This window comes from Callospermophilus lateralis, chromosome 7 (genome assembly GCF_048772815.1).
Source record: "Callospermophilus lateralis isolate mCalLat2 chromosome 7, mCalLat2.hap1, whole genome shotgun sequence".
Lineage (NCBI taxonomy): Eukaryota > Metazoa > Chordata > Mammalia > Rodentia > Sciuridae > Callospermophilus > Callospermophilus lateralis.
The window spans coordinates 115,486,534-115,502,173 of NC_135311.1; the positions used below are offsets into that span (position 1 = coordinate 115,486,534).

The following is a 15,640-nucleotide window of genomic DNA, read 5'->3' on the forward strand; positions in this document are numbered from 1 at the left end:
GTAACCCATTCTTCTAATGAATGGAAAGGGGGAAGTCCACATGTTTGGCTGATGTTCCTGTTTTATACAGAGAAAATTTTACAAGGCTGGAGGAACAAAGCGACTGCTGGGGCGGGGGATGGGAAGAGGAAGCCTACAAAAGGGAGGTTTTTGGTTTTTTTCAAGCAAGAGTCTAAATTTATAGCCAGAGCACACAATCAGGAAAGCTCTGAGGCTTTCTCCTTTTGGCCTGTGATTTTCCTTTGCTTCTGGTGAGTGAGCTGGCTGTTGAATTTCTGAGGAGGGTGCAATAGAGGAAGCAGGATGTCTGTACTCAGGAGGGCATCTACTGGGAGAGAAGGGTAATACAAGGAAATAAAGTCCTTTTTTCCTTTAAGTCCTCCCCTTCCTATCAAATGCACTTCTCTCTTAAGTCCTACCACTTAACTTCTTTCAGCTCCTCATTTGTGCTCTCTCACCTCAGGGCCTTCCCACCTGCTCCTCTCCCTGGCTGTACCCCTTCATCATTGTTCTTTTGGCCTAGTTGACTTTTTTTTTTTTTTTTTTGCAGTACATGGGATTGAAACCAGGGACTCTTTCTAAACTACATCCACAGCCCTTTGTTGTTATTGTTGTTTATTTTGAGACAGTCTCTCACTAAAGCTGGTGTCAAACTTACTTGTGATCCTCTTGCTTCAAAAACCTTCCGAGGTGCTGAAACTGTAGGTGTGCTTCATCATGCCTGGTAGCCTGGCTGACTTCTAACTCATGCCTCTGCCAGAAATCTGGTGGAGAAGCCTTCGGGATCCCCCAGGTTAACAGCTCCTCCTGCACCTTTGCATTCCCTTTTTGTAATATTTAGCACATTTGAAATTATGGGTTCAGTGTCTTTAATCCTTTATTAAGTGCCAGCTCCCTGAGGCCTGGGACTCTTGTCTATCTTGTTCACCTCAAAATCCTTAGCATGTAGCAAATAACCTAGCATATATGGGACATCATGAATATTCTTTAAATTTTTATTAAATACATAAATGAATGAACCACAGGATCCAAAAATATTCAGCTGTCTGTGGCTTTTGACTAGGCTTGGGCATTTCAGAAGATGGTATGGGCTGGAATTGGAACTCAGTGGCAGAGTGTAGCATATGGAGTCCTGAGTTCAATCCCTAACATAGGCATGTGAGGACCTGGGGGTTGTTTACATACATACACACACACACACACACACACACACACACACATATATATACACACACAAATTGGTTGGGCACAGTGGTGCTCGCCTGTAATCCCAGCAACTCTGGAGGCTGAGGCAGAAGGATGGCAAGCTCAAGGCCAGCATGGGCAACTTGGTGAGGCCCTGTCTCAAAATAAAACAGACTGGGAAGTATGAATGGGAAGTACAGCTCAGTGGTAAAGTTGCCTAGCATTCACAAGGCCCTGGTTCAATCCCCAGTGCCACAAGAGAGAAAAAAGTTTCTCTCTCACAGCATCCCTTATCTAAGCCTAGCATTTAAAGTCCTCCACATTTTGATGTCTACTTTTGATTTCAGATTCATCCTCCCCCATGACACCCACATGGGCAGCATCTTCCCTTGTAATCAAACTCAGACACTTCTTCTCTTCCTACCACCACTCCAACTCCAAGGTATTGCAGTCCTACTTTGAAAGTTCATCTCAAACAAAGTGAAAGTTATTTTTAATCAACCCAAGGAGAAGAGGTTTTTATCAAAATCCCAACAGCATTTTCTTTCCCCCTCTTTCTGAAGCTTTAGCCACATATGTTATAGGTATCCACATGGCAGCCTCCTTAACCTCCCAGTTCATCAATTCTTTGAGGACAGAGACATTGATTTCTTCCTCATAGGGTCTAACACAGTACTTCACCTAGTAGATGATCATCACCTAGTAGATGATCAATAAGTTGCTCCCCCAGCACTGAAAAAAAAGCAAATAAATTTTAAAAAACTAAAAATCTATATTTGCTGGAGAAATGGATGCTTCACTAAACATATATGGAGGTTGGGATTGGAGGCAGGACCTGATTCAAGATGACTGAGAATCAATTTCAATGTCTTCTCAGTGATCAAGGGTACTTCATGTGCTGAGAGAAAAAAGAAGAGTACAGATCATTTCTTCCACTAATGCTCCTCCCCAGCCTCTCAAAGACTTACTGGAGCCCTACTTTTTCAAACTGGCTCATGTTACACTATTTTACATGTGTTAATTGATGCTTTATAAATACATTTGCTAGTAGGGTGGTGTGTGTTCTCTCCATCCTTTCTTGAAGGGTAGGCCGTCTCCAGTGCCTTTTATATTTCCCACTGTGAGGACTGGCCCAGCTTTATCCTTTGGACTGCTCTTTGAAAAGGATTGCCTAGTTCTAGTCTCAGACATCCTGCATCCAGGCTTGGTTCCACCAGCCTCTTGGGCACCGCCTTCGGTCAGTCCCAGTCCAAATTCCCTTTCTGCCCAGCTCCTGGAAACTCTTAGCTTTGCCTTAAATACTCAAATCCACTATGGGGTAGGAAGCCTTTGTCTGCTCTCATGCTGCCCTCTTCTGTTCAGAAAGTACAACATCTCTTATTTAAGAAGCCTGGTTGGTGCCAGCCACCCAGGAAGACAAGATCCTTGCCACCGGCAGCCCGTTACCATAGCAACCCACAAAATGGTTACCCAGCCATCTGGGTAACCATAGCAACTGGCTAAGTCTTTCCACCTCAGCCTCTCTCTAGGCTGTTTCCCCCAATTTGTCAGGACCAATGCCAAAGAATCTCCAGTCCTTACTGAGGAAAATGAGCAAAGGGTGACCCCCAATACACAGCTGTCCCAAAGTGGTGTGGAATGCCTCACCCATTTGGACTTCCCAAGGCACAGTGGAGATAATGGGTTAAAGACACTGTGTAGATGTTAGCTACTATTACACTGCTGTGCCTTTTAGTGGAAGAGGTTGTGGGTCACTCTAGGAGGAGTTAGAGTCATTCCCAATTTAGTCCCTTATTAGCTGAGAGACCTTGAACAGGCTACTGAACTCTGAGGGTGTCCATCTCCTCTACTGTAGCACTCTGCTAAAATCTTTGATTGGATCCAATACAACATGTAACATGCTAAGCACAAAGCGTGACATTCAGAATTTAACAATAATAGTTAGAAAAGGTACTGGCCCCTCTGGCATCTCCCAGCCTTATGTGAATAAAACTTGTAGTTTCCCTCTCCAAGGAATCAGGACAACCATAATGTGAGTCCTACTCAACCACCCCAATCTCTCTTTCTGCTCTGGGGCAGGAGAGTGTTTCATCCTGTGAAGGGCCTCTGAGGTTCCTACCAAACAGGGATGTGGTATACTCTTAGAGGAATTAGGGAGGTTCCCTAAATTGGGAAGTGTGGCAATTTAATCTATGAAGCTTCCTCCACTGGAATCTCTCTCCTCCCAACACCATCTCAGGATAGTTGCCTCTGACGGGGCAGTGACAGGCAGCCTGGAACTGAGCACAAAGCCCCAAGAGGCTCTACAGAGAGGTGGCCATTGCTCTCAGGTGAGATCAGAATCACATGGAACAACACTTTGGCATCAGGGCAGGCCTGGGGCACAGGCTCCTCTCACAAGAACAGAATTTCTTCCCTCCATGAAAACTGCCATCCTATTGCATCTCAACTTCAGACTCTTGAGACTGAATCCTCAAAATTCATTTTTTAAATACTTTCCTCAATCAGCTAGCAGGGTCCTGATTCAAACCCAAGGTCCATGGGCTTGAGGTATTTTAAGCAACAAAGACACCATCCTGAGAAATCAGCTTCCATTGACAGAACTAGTATCTGTAGCCTCACTCTGTGTGTTCTGGGAATATAGCATAAACAGCTGGAAGGACCAGAGGGTGGTAGGACAACACCAGGAAGGACTCGTGGCTCCTAGGGCCCGCACTAAAGTCAGAATCCCTAATGAAACCTCTGGGCAGTGGGTCAAATGGCACTGGCTCCACTTCAGACATGGATTCTGAAGCAGATACACTGACATATTTACAACTGGGGGAAAGGTGATACAATATAATAGGTAAAAAGTAAGGCAGGGAGGGCTGGGGTTATGGCTCAGTGGTAGAGCCCTTGCCTAGGATGTGTGAGGCACTGGGGTTCGAGTCTCAGCACCACATATAAATAAATGAACAAAATAAAGGTCCATTAACAACTAAAAAAATTTTAAAAGTAAGGCAGGGAAAAGTATGTGGTTACCCAAACTTTCTTTTACATAACTGGGGAGGTAGGAGTGGGGAACCTGAATAAAATAAGATTGCCCATGATTGATGATTCTTATTGCTGGGTGATGGGTGCTCGTAATACTATTCTACTTTAGGTTTGAAATGGTCCCCAAAGCGCTGGGGCTTTGGAGTTAGGCCAACCTCAAGCACCGCCCTGAGAAACTCCAAAGGGTGTCTTGTGCATGAGGGGGTCTAAAGGGCACCGTGCACACCGAGTAATGCTGAATCCAGCTCCTCTATTTGCCTACTGATGACCTCAGAAAAGTTCCTTAACTTTTTTTTCATCTGTTGAGAATAGCAACAGCTTTCCAGGGTTTTGTGAAAATTAAATGATGTCTGTAAAATGCCTGGCGCACATCATGACTCTACATAGTAATCTTCCCAGCTATTATTTACTAGGAGAGCCCAGCTGGCACCGCTCTCAGGAGCTCCTGAATTAAGTCCAGAGTTCATTCCCCAGCCCACCCTCTGGATCCTTTAATTCCTAACTGCCACCAGCTGTTCTCTTTTCATTTTGCTTCCTTCCTTCTTACTGAGGCCAAAGAAAGTAGAGTAGGAATAGAAACAAGTAACAGGGATGTGCCTTCTCTCTTCAGGTTATCCTAGCAAGATCCTTTTTTTTTTTTCCTAACCCAGATCAAATGCTGTCATTACTCTAGGCCTGGGAGAGGGAGAAGCAGAAGGAGGACCTTCCCTCTCAAAATTCATCAAAAGTCTCTTTGGCTCAAGCTGCATCTAATTGCCTTCATAGACAGGAGCTGGGCTCTGAAGCCCAGTCTGAGCCTAGAACAAGGTAACCCTAGGGATGTTTGTTAAATGAGCAAGTGCATGATCAATGAATGAGAAAGAGGATAAATCAAGCACTTTGTAGATCAAAGAAGCAGTGTATGAGTGAATGAATTATATTAATGAGAAACTAGCTAAATGTATGAAGGACTAACTGCGTAGCAGTCACAGGGCTGGGCAATATCATCCAATCCACTCTGCAAGACTCTGAGGTAGCCCTCTTGCTCCCCCACTGTAATAATGAGAAAGTGAGGCTTATGAGATTAATAACTTTCCAGGGAACTGGCAAGTGAGTGATAAAATGGGGACTCCAATGGACTCCAGAAGACATTTCATTTATGAATGAATAGAAGAGTAAGCTGTTGTGGAAATGAACAACTAAATGAGGGAGAGGTGGGAAGGTCATGCCCACAGAAGCAGAATTCTCCCCTTGACCTCAAAGGAAAATCCTAGCCAGGCACAGTGGCACATGACTAAGGCTGAGGCAAGATGATTGAAAGTTTGAGGCCAGCCTCAGCAACTTACTGAAGTCCTAAGTCATTTAGTAAGACCCTGTCTTAAAATATAAAAATGCCTGGGGATATAGCTCAGTGGTAAAGTGCCACTAGGTTCAATTCCCAGTACCAAGAAAGAAAAGAAAAAAATAAAAAGGCAAAAGCTTAGTATCTTTTAGGGTAGGGATGGGGCCCAGCACAGCACAAAACATCAGTCCATAACAACTCTTCAAATTACAGGGGCTCCAGACCTTCTCATAGCAGCATCCTCAGTCCCGGCAGAGATTCCAGCCAGGCACACCGGCTTCTGTCCCTACAGAAGAGCCAAGGCAGAGCCAGGAAATTGGCCAGCTTCTGACAGGTGGCAATTGTCACAGGGCCAAATCATGGCAGGTCCTAGCCACAGCAACCAGGAAAGGAGATGCTGACCAGGCTCAGTATAGCAGCTGGTGATGATTATTAATGTTCACACTCAGGTTTGTTCAGAGACCTTTCCCCGGAGGACAGGGGGGCTGCTGAAGTGAGGACAAATGCAGCCTAGATCCTGCTGCAATGTCAGATCCTCTGGTGGCATCTAATCTCTGAACTCATGGGACTGAGAAATGATGGCCTTCCACAGTCCCCAAGGTAACCAGTCCTTCCCTTATATTCCTACCCTCCAGAACACAGTCACAGCCAGAGTGCCATTCCAAATCTTTCTCTGTATCACCTAGAAGTCATTAGAAAAGCAGGATGGGAGGCTGACATCATAAAGACAGCACTGCACCTTGCAATGCAGCAGCCACCTCCCTTACCAGCTGGGATCCCACAGGGACCCTGAGCCTCAAAGAAAGGACAGATTGGCTGTCTGTTCCACCGCCTGCACAGAATTCTGCCCACGTGGTCATTTTCCATCCCTGCAGCTAATGTGACCCAGATTTACTTTCAAAGAGTAGAGCTGAGCTGGTGGTGTGTAGCTACAATTCACTCTGCCCCAATTTCAGGGGACTCTCCTGTTCATCTCTCCTGCTCCTGAAACTGAGCTCCAGGGCCAGAGACTCTGAACACTGCCAAGAAGGAGAGAAGCTGGGAAGGAGGAGGAGCTGATTTGGATTCAAATCTTGGAATAGCCTGGGGCAAGGAAAGTTGCCTGCCCAGGAGTAAGGGCCCCAGTGGAATTGTTTTCTGGGGCCCCATCTTCCATTCCTGAATTCCTTTCTTTTCACTCAGGGCCAGATAAACCACCTTCCATTTGCTTTCTGACAAAGCCCTAGAGCAAACAAGGAAGGGACAGAACTAAGAGGCTCAAAGACCCTGCTGGCCTGGGAAACTGCTGGCCTCCTGAAGCCTCCACTGCCCTGTCTGGTTGCCAGGGAAGTTACAAGGAATGACCCCACCAAATGCAATAAGAGGTCTGTGAAGGTGTTTGTCCAGCACATTCTGATCCTCATTCAGTGACCACTGGAAGCAGGTATCATCACTTCCCTTCTACAGATAAGGAAACCAAGGCTTCGAGTAGTGGGATCATTTACCTAAGTTTTCTGACTCTACAGCCAGTTATCTCCACAGTGCCTGGCACAAGGCTGGGGCTCTATTTTTTTTTTTTTTTTTTTTTTTGGTACTGGTGATTGAACTCAGAGGCGATTTACCACTGAGCTACATCCCCAGTCTTTTTATTTTATTTTACTTTTATATTTTGAGACAAGGTCTCTCTAAATTGTTGAGAGTCTAGCTAGAATTGCAAGTTGCCCAGGATAGTTTCCAACTTGCAATCCTCCTGTCTCAGCCTCCCGAGTCTTTGAGATTACAGGTATGTTCCACTGCACCTGGCTATCTCAATCTATTTCGTTTTATTGAATGAATGAATGAATAAAGTAAATAAGGAAGCAGAGAGAAGTCATGGGATGTCTTCTTAGAGCTCCTATCCTAGAGGAGAGATGAATACACACAGAAGAGGAGCAGGCTCACCTCTCTAACCAGCACTGAGCTCTAGGGCTGCCTGCCACAGGCAGAAAGGCAAGATGGGATTCTTGACTACAGTGAGTTCCAGATGGGAAAACAAACCTAGAAACAACAAATAACATAAGGCCAAACAAGGGATAGAAAGATACACCACTGCTGTCTGACCGAAGAGATCAGGGAAGACTTCCTGGAGGAGGCCACAATGGAGCAGACCATGGGAATGATTAATTCAGCAGCACCTGCTGAGGGGTTTCCAGAAATGAATCCCAAGGATGCTTGCAACCCCATGTATACAATACACACAGGGATGTAATAAATTTTTTCCTTCTTGTCCTCTCAACCAGGCTAAGTTCCATGAAGAAAGAATCACATCTTCAGCTGTTTTTGAATATCAATGACAAGAACAGGAAGGGTCCTGAATATGTGATGTTAGATGTGGGCTAATACCTGACTAATGGGTAGATGATGAAGTCCTCTTGCACCCAACCCTGCCCTAGCCAAAGAGAGACACTTTACTGCCATCTGCAAGAGACTAATCATATAAATACAAATCTATAATGCAACAAATGTGAACAGTGCCCCCTAGAGTTGTGCAGATGTAAAACTGTACACTACCTCTCTTGTACCCTGTGTATGTATCATCCACTCCCCACAGGCCTCAAGGAATACAGCCTTTTTTTCCACTTCCCATTTCTACCCTTTGGGGTTGTGCTCCTTGCTAAAATAACCTCCCAGCTCCCTCTTTCTTGATGCCCCCTCTCCTCCAGTGAGTAAGGGTATTACGTCTGCTGTTCACTAGACAGAGCCAGAGGGGATGAGGCAAAGTTTCCTCCATCGATTTATTTCTTTTTAATTGTTTTTAGTTGTAGATGGACACAACATCTTTATTTTATTTATTTATTTTTTATGTGGTGCTGAGGTTCAAACTCAGTGCCTCACATGTGATAGGCAAGTGCTCTACCGCTGAGCCACAACCCCACCCTTAGGTAGGGATCTTAAGGCCTTTCCCAGAAGTGACCAAAAGTTCTCTCAGGTGATTCTGGAGACCAAGTTAGCTATTGAGATTGTCACCTGCAAAAGAGTCAGATTGGGCTGGTTGCCTAAACAATGGAAATAGCAATGTGCATGGAGATAGGAGATCTGTGTCTGCCAGTCCTGTGTGACTATAGAAAAGTCCCTTAAGGCCATGTGTCCTGCCCAGCACATACTGCTATTATGAAATATCTGTGTAAACTATAAAGCTGATGAATAGAAAGAAGGCACTCTCATGAATGACTCTTGTCACATTTCAGTGTGGCTGAGCTTAGAGCGTTGAGAACAGGGCTGGTAAAGGAGGAAAAAAATGGACAGAAAGAATGAGGACAGAAGACAGAAGGATGAATGGGGCTGCAGCATGTGTGAAGCCCCTAGAATCTGTCTTGACTTTGAGACTGAGACCAGCAGGTTTTTCCGTCCTGAGTGGCCTCTGGACTCTGATACATGTGACCAGCAGGGTGCCCCCACATGTTTCTCAAGCAAGGATAAAGCTCTGAAACCAGCTTAGGACAAAATGGGCCCAGGGAAAGGGGAGTTAGTCCTCGGTGAGACTGATCCACACCCCCCCACCCAGTTTCATAATCCGGATCCAGGGGGAGGGGAAAGCGGTTCAGGCCACAGCTGGCTTCCAGTGAAGCTTGACTTCACTTCCTCCCAGAAGGAAATCTCCGCTACAGAGCTTCAGAGCATCCAGGGTCTCTCAGGCATGACCCTCCTGCACCTCACATGAAGGAGTCCCCGCAGAGCCAAGGCTGCCTTCCTCATTACCCCAGTGCAGCCCCCTCAACATTCTAAAATCACATGGAGATTTCAGCCAGACCCTAAAGTAGCAGTCCCGCCTTAACTGCTGCCTCTCCTGCAAAAGAAACACGCCCAACTGCAGCACACAAGTTATTTTTAAACACGGCAATCTCCCATTTTCAGCCTCACTGGCCCAGCCCCCTCCTCAAGACAGTCATTCGGTGGTGTCAGGATGCCAAGATCAGCCTCTGTGCCAGGAACAGAACCTGCACACTCCCATCCCTCCATCCAGGTGACCCAGCAGGGTCCCCAGGGGCTTTGCCTGGGCATTAAGCCCCCTTGAGTCTATCCCACTCAGATTCTTAAACAGTCTAGACTCCAGATTCTTAAACAGCAGGGCCTCCCAAGAGAAGATTGAAAGAGGAAATCACCACACAGCAACCTAGAAGTATATAGGAGTGAAGGAGGATGGGAAAGAGAGCATAAGGAAGAGAGCATAAGCATCCACTCTGTCTTCAGGAGAATGAGAGGTTCGTGAGTCAGAGGCCCCTGAGTCATGGCCCTTCAAGGCTGTCCCTTCCTGCATCCTAGGGACAGCTCTGGAACTTTATTACTGGCTGGTGCCTAAGGCACAAAGGGCTTGAGAAGAACTTCCTCCAAGGGCTCTCTATTGCTCACCTTTTCAAAAGGAGTTAAAACTGCAGTCTGCCTTCCTGGCCCCACTGCTGTCTCCTCCACAGGATCTCACTCCTGCTAAAAGCTTCTTGTGATGGCTTGAGCCCACATACCCCTCTCTGGGTCTAACCTCCCATTACAGCCCACTGCTTGTTCCTGGCTCACAATCTGACACCTATTAGCTTCTAAATACTCCTGGTTTTCCTTCAGTCATTCAATACTGGTTGATCTCTAACGTGTACAAGGCCCTGTGCAAGTCACTGGGGTCAACACATAAACAAGCCACAGCTCGGAATCGGCTCCCAGTCCTGAGGGAGTGGTGGGCTCCCTGTGGGGTAACTGCTACACTGTTGAAGGGAACATGGAGGAAAGAAAAGCATGAATATGCGAGCGGAGGAGGGAGCTTTGGATACCACTAGGGGCATTAGGGACAGAGGAGGCGGCACTTAAAAGAGGAGGAGGGGTTATCAGTGTCTTACAGAGAAGAAAATTAAAGCATGAAGGTTTGATCCTGCAAGCGGCATCCCTCTGGAGGGCAAGTTACAGTACAACATGCAGGGTGCTTGGGTAGAGGTGGCAGCAGGTGAAGCCGAAGAGATAGAACAGGGCCTGGTTTTGATGTACCTTTGTGCTGAAGCCTTTATTTCACAGGCAATGTGGAGCTAAAGGTGGTTTGAAAGCACCTGAGTAATAGGATCAGGTGTGCATTTTAGAATAAAAAACTGTTCATCATGTGGAGGAAGCAGGGACAAGACTGAGAGAATAAGAACTATTAGGTGGTTGGTTAGAAGGTCCAGGTGAGAGATGATAAAGGGGCACATAATTCGAGAGACACAAATGAGGCAGCAGGACAGGCTTTGGCAATGGATGGAAAACAGGTGATGTCACTGAATTAGCTGCAGGCGCTGCTCATCTGCGCTGTGACACCAATGCCTGCTTAGATGGTGAGCACACTCCAGGGAAGCAGCTCTGGATGCCTTCAGTGGAAGCAGCTCCTTTATTGAGTGGAAAACCCTGCTAATGACTTTACACACATTATCTCTGTAACCCTCAAGGCATCCCTTCACAGGGGCATTCTTAAGGAAACTGAGGTTCAGAGAGGATAAGGGAGTTGCCACAATCACACAGCTGGGCAGCAGCAGGGTCACAGTCCAGTGTCTTGCCTCTTTGACTCCAGAGCCTACACTCATACCACTGCTGCTTGTTGGCAAAGGAGAACTGGGCACCTTCCCACACAGTACCAGGCAGGCCCAGCCCTCACACCAAGTTATGGTGTGAGAAGGTGAAAGGTGATATGAGTGAAACCGACCTCTCTGAGGATTTCATTGTAAGGAAATAATACAACAGAAGTCAAAAGTTATTATTCTTAACCATGTTCACTGCAGCACTGTCTACTATGACAGAAAAGAGAGAAAGGAGTAGAATTTATAAAACCATGAAATATTACACAGCCTTTAAAAATAAGTCTGAGATGTAGCATAGAAATTTTTTTTTTATCTAAGAGTAACTGAAGAATCAGATTTAGAATGGCATCTAAATAGAAAATATGATCAAATGGGGCAAAGATAAGGAAAAAGATTCAGAAATGAGAACAGATCCTATGTTAGCCTAGGGGCAAGCAGAGTTTCCTCTTTCAAGTTTTTCTTTAATGTTATTTCATCAACAGTAATAACAACAAATTAGATTCCCCTCCATTCCCCACCCAGCCAGGGCAAACTGGCACATTCTTCCCTCACACCCACAGCATCCTGTTTGCTGGGGGACCTCTCTTACCAGCAACTCTGACCACAGCACGCTCTGCAGGGTCCAGAACCGAATCCTGGCTTTTCCGCTTTTTCTGCTCATGCAATGGCAGGTTCCAGGGCAAAGTATCCCCTGGGGGACAGGGAGAGAGGCTCCCTGACCGCTCACTCCGGTAAGACCTTTCACTCCGACATGACCGTTCGCTGCGACAGGACCGCTCACTGAGCGTTTCTTCATCGGAGGAAGACATGGCTCAGAAGTGGGCTGCAGCAGGAGGACCTTGGAGTCCAAGGAGACAAGATCTGGAGGAGAGAGGGATGAATATGAGCAGAGTGAAGGGGGGTCACCTAAAGAACAAATTGGGAATCAGGAAGCAGAGGTTCTGGTCCTGGTTCTGTCACTGACTTGACCTCTTGATCTATCAGGACCTCATCTGAAAAATGAGATGATAATGATACACAGCAAAACTAATTCAGAATTTGGGCAAAATCATATAGTATGTAACATATGTAAAGACACCTATAAGTCTTTTTTTTTTGGTGGTAGTATTGGGAATTGAATCCAAGAGTGTCTATTCATTTTGAGACAGGGCCTCCCTAAGTTGCCCTGGCTGTCCTTGAACTTGCAATCCTCCTGCCTCAGCCTCCTGAATAGCTGGTATTACAAGCATGAGCCACCATGCCTGGCTAAAAAGCCTATAAATCTTAAAACACTTGGCCAGGGATGTAGCTCAGTGTTAGGAGGATGCTTGCTTAGCATGTTTACGGCCCTGGGTTCTTAACCATGTTCACTGCAGCATCACCAAAACAAACAAAAATCTTAAAACACACACACCAAATATCCTAAAACACTTGTGAATATTAATAGTTCCTCTGTTTTGTTTTGTTTTTTTTTCCTGGTATCAGGGATTGAACCCAGGACTGCTTAACTACTAAGTCACATCCCAAGCCTTTTTTTTTTTTTTTCAATGTGAGACAGGGTCTCCCTAAGTTGCTTAGGGCCTCACTAAATTGCTGAGGCTGGCTTTGGACTTGTGATCCTCCTGCCTCAACCTCCCAAGCTGCTGGGATTACAGGCATGTGCCATGTGCCACCATACCCAGCTATTAGCTCCTCTTACTAGTAACCACTATTACTACTACTACCACCACTACTACTATTATTTGGCACATTTGGAGAATTAAGATCCTACAGATGCAAGATGTGGGTTCAAATTCTATTGCACCATTTACTAACTGTGTGATCCTGGAGAAACCATTTAATCTCTTCAGCCTCAGTATCCTCATCTCTAAAGTGGGGATGACACTAGCACCTAACCTTTCAGGGTCATTTACAAGGACTTAATAAGGTTCTACATATAAAGTGCTTAGTAGTACCTGGTGCCAGTAAGTACTCAACAAACAGCATCTATTAACAGCATAGCATCTATTATTACATTCTCCTTCTATTTACCTCCCAGGAATGCTGTAAGGATGAAATGGGGCAACAGATGGGAAGTATTTTCAAAAAGCCAGAGCATGATCTCAGTGGCAGACATGAAACAAAGCATGAGATAGAACAGGCAGAAATTCCAGGATTTATCCAGTAGATATATTAGACAAAATTCTAAACCCAAAACAAGACAGACCCGGGTATAAATTTTGGTTCATTCACTTACAATTTGTGTGATCAGGGGCAAGTCACTCCACCTCTCGGAGACTCTGTTTCATCATCTGCAAAAGGGGGTGATATGCCAAATTAGAGGAGGTTTTAAGAATATGGTGAAATGCACATGGAAAACTGGCTGGTGCCATGTATAGCACACAGCAGGCATTAGATTAAATATTCATTGGCTCCTTTTAAAGGCTGGTGCGGGAATAAGTTGCACAGCATGGGAGTAGGGGGTTGGTACAGAAAATCAGTTTTCCTGGTCAGTTTAGCCAGTGGAGGGAGTTGAGTGGGAACAAATCATTCTGTGGCCAGCTGGGATCTACCAGCCAGACTGGGCAGCCTTCCCTCATCCAGGCCAAGCTCACTTCCCAGAACCATCTGCTATACATGGTCCACTACCCCGAAGGCTCCCTCAGAGCAGAGAAGGTGCATGCCTTCAGCTATGAGTCTTCCTATAGGTCCTAAATCCAGCCCAGGTAACCAACTCTCATTTTGGCTCTACAGTCCAGGGGTGAGAGGAGCTGTTCCCATAATGGGGAATACTTGCACACAGGGCTATGTGAAGACAAGGAGGTGGCCTAAATGGCTGAACCCCAAAGGTCTCTGGCAAAGCTCCTGGATTCTGGAAATCTCAGCCAGGAGGCAGGAAAGGGCAGATACAACCTCCTGGGTCATTGGCAGATCCCCCATCATAAGCATAGAACTCAAAGAGATAACAAAAGAAACATCAAATGGTGCAGGAAGCCTCCGAGCATCCTCAGATTCACAGAACTGCCCTGCCAGGGCACCCACTGTGCAAACAGCATGTGGGCCCTTGTCTCATGGAACATCAAGAGGGGATCCAGACACAGAAGGTGAAGAGGAAAAGACCCAGGTCCTGGCACAGCTTTGCCATTTATCCTAGCATTTGCCGCCCCACCCCCAGCATTACCTTCTGGTGCCCACCCCCAGCTCTCATAGCCAGGTCAGGTGCCAAAGTGACAGCCTCAACCTCATGCGACCCTCAGCCAAGGCAGGAAAACGCCCCTCCTCTCAGACCACCTGCTTCATTCCAGAGCCGCCCATTCCTCTCCTAGACGCCCATTTTACTACAAAGGCCCACTCACTCAAGGCCTCCTCTGGGAGAAACTGTCCCTCCACAGATCTAGCCCGGTCGGTCACCGACACCTCACACATACCTGGTGACCTCCCGCCCCACCTTTGGGTCACCCAGGTCACTCCATCAATCCCCGGTTCACAGGAGCTCGCGCCCACACTCCCAACCCACCCTGCAGGCCGCAAGCCCGGGCCGCCACAGGCACCTGACCTGGCGCTCGCCCTCTGTGGCCCTTCCCACCTCACCCCCACCCCTTCCCCACGATGGAGGAGGGAAGCCCCCGCAAGCCGGTGGCGGCGCGGGTGGGTCCGCGTGCCCGCCGCGCGTGGTTGACAAAGAGCGGGTACGCGTGACCAAGGACCGACAAGGTTCAGGTGACAGTAGCCGAGCCTTGGAGCCAGGAGGCGACCTCTCGGCACGGCCCTGCTGTCTCCCGCAGGTCCCTCTCGCTGTCCTGGTGCTTGATGCCCCATATTCCAGGAAACACGCCTCCGTTTGGCCCGGGCAGCGGCGGCCGGGAGGAAACCCCAGCTGTGCACGCTCTCGAAGCTCTGGGGCGCTGGCAGCGGGGGCTGCAGGTGAGAGGCCGGGACCTGCGCTGTGCCCGCGCCTGTCAACCCTCCTGCCCGCTACCCGGGGCTGGGGCGCGGCCGCCCGGTGCTATCAATCGCCGCGCCCCAGCCGCCGCCGCGCACCCGGTGCAGTCAGGCAGGGAGCCTGGATCCAGCCCCGCGCCCGCGCCTTACCCTGAGAGCGGGAGGAGGAGGAAGAGTGGCCAGCGGCAGCAGCAAAGGCGACGGCGGCGGTAGGGCGCGCGGGGCTGAGAGCCGTGGAGGGGAGCGCGGCGGAGCCGAGGGGAGCGGCTCCCACAATGGCCGAGCTCGCGGCGCCGAGCCCCCCGCCCCCCGCGCCCTAGCGGCAGCGGCTGAAGCCGAGCCGGCGCAGCCGCCCAACCCGCTCCCCCACCCCCAGCGCCGACGCCGCCCCCCGGCCCCCGATGCGCGCTCCCCGCCCTGCACCCCACCCCCGGCGCTTCCGCGCTCGCGGTGCGTCCCGGCCTGTCTGCCGTCCCGCGCCCCTTTTATACTGACCCTGCGTCCTCTCGCTGCCCCAAGCCCTCTCCGTCCCTCCCTTCACAACTCCTCCCCGGCGGCCGCCAGTGTCCCCGGGGCCAATTCACACCCCCACATTCCCCGCCCTCTGCTCTGGCGACCTCTCCGCCCCGGCCCGGCGGCCGCTTGCTGACCC

General features: G+C 48.3%; 1 long non-coding RNA gene across 1 annotated transcript; it reads right to left on the reverse strand.

The window, feature by feature from the left end:
• Positions 1-11,656: 11,656 nt before the first annotated feature.
• On the reverse strand, positions 11,657-15,260 carry LOC143403074 (uncharacterized). Its single transcript, XR_013091815.1, has 3 exons — positions 15,139-15,260; positions 13,304-13,358; positions 11,657-11,949 (listed from the first exon to the last, which is right to left on the reverse strand). It is a non-coding gene; the product is annotated as an uncharacterized LOC143403074 (long non-coding RNA).
• Positions 15,261-15,640: the final 380 nt, after the last annotated feature.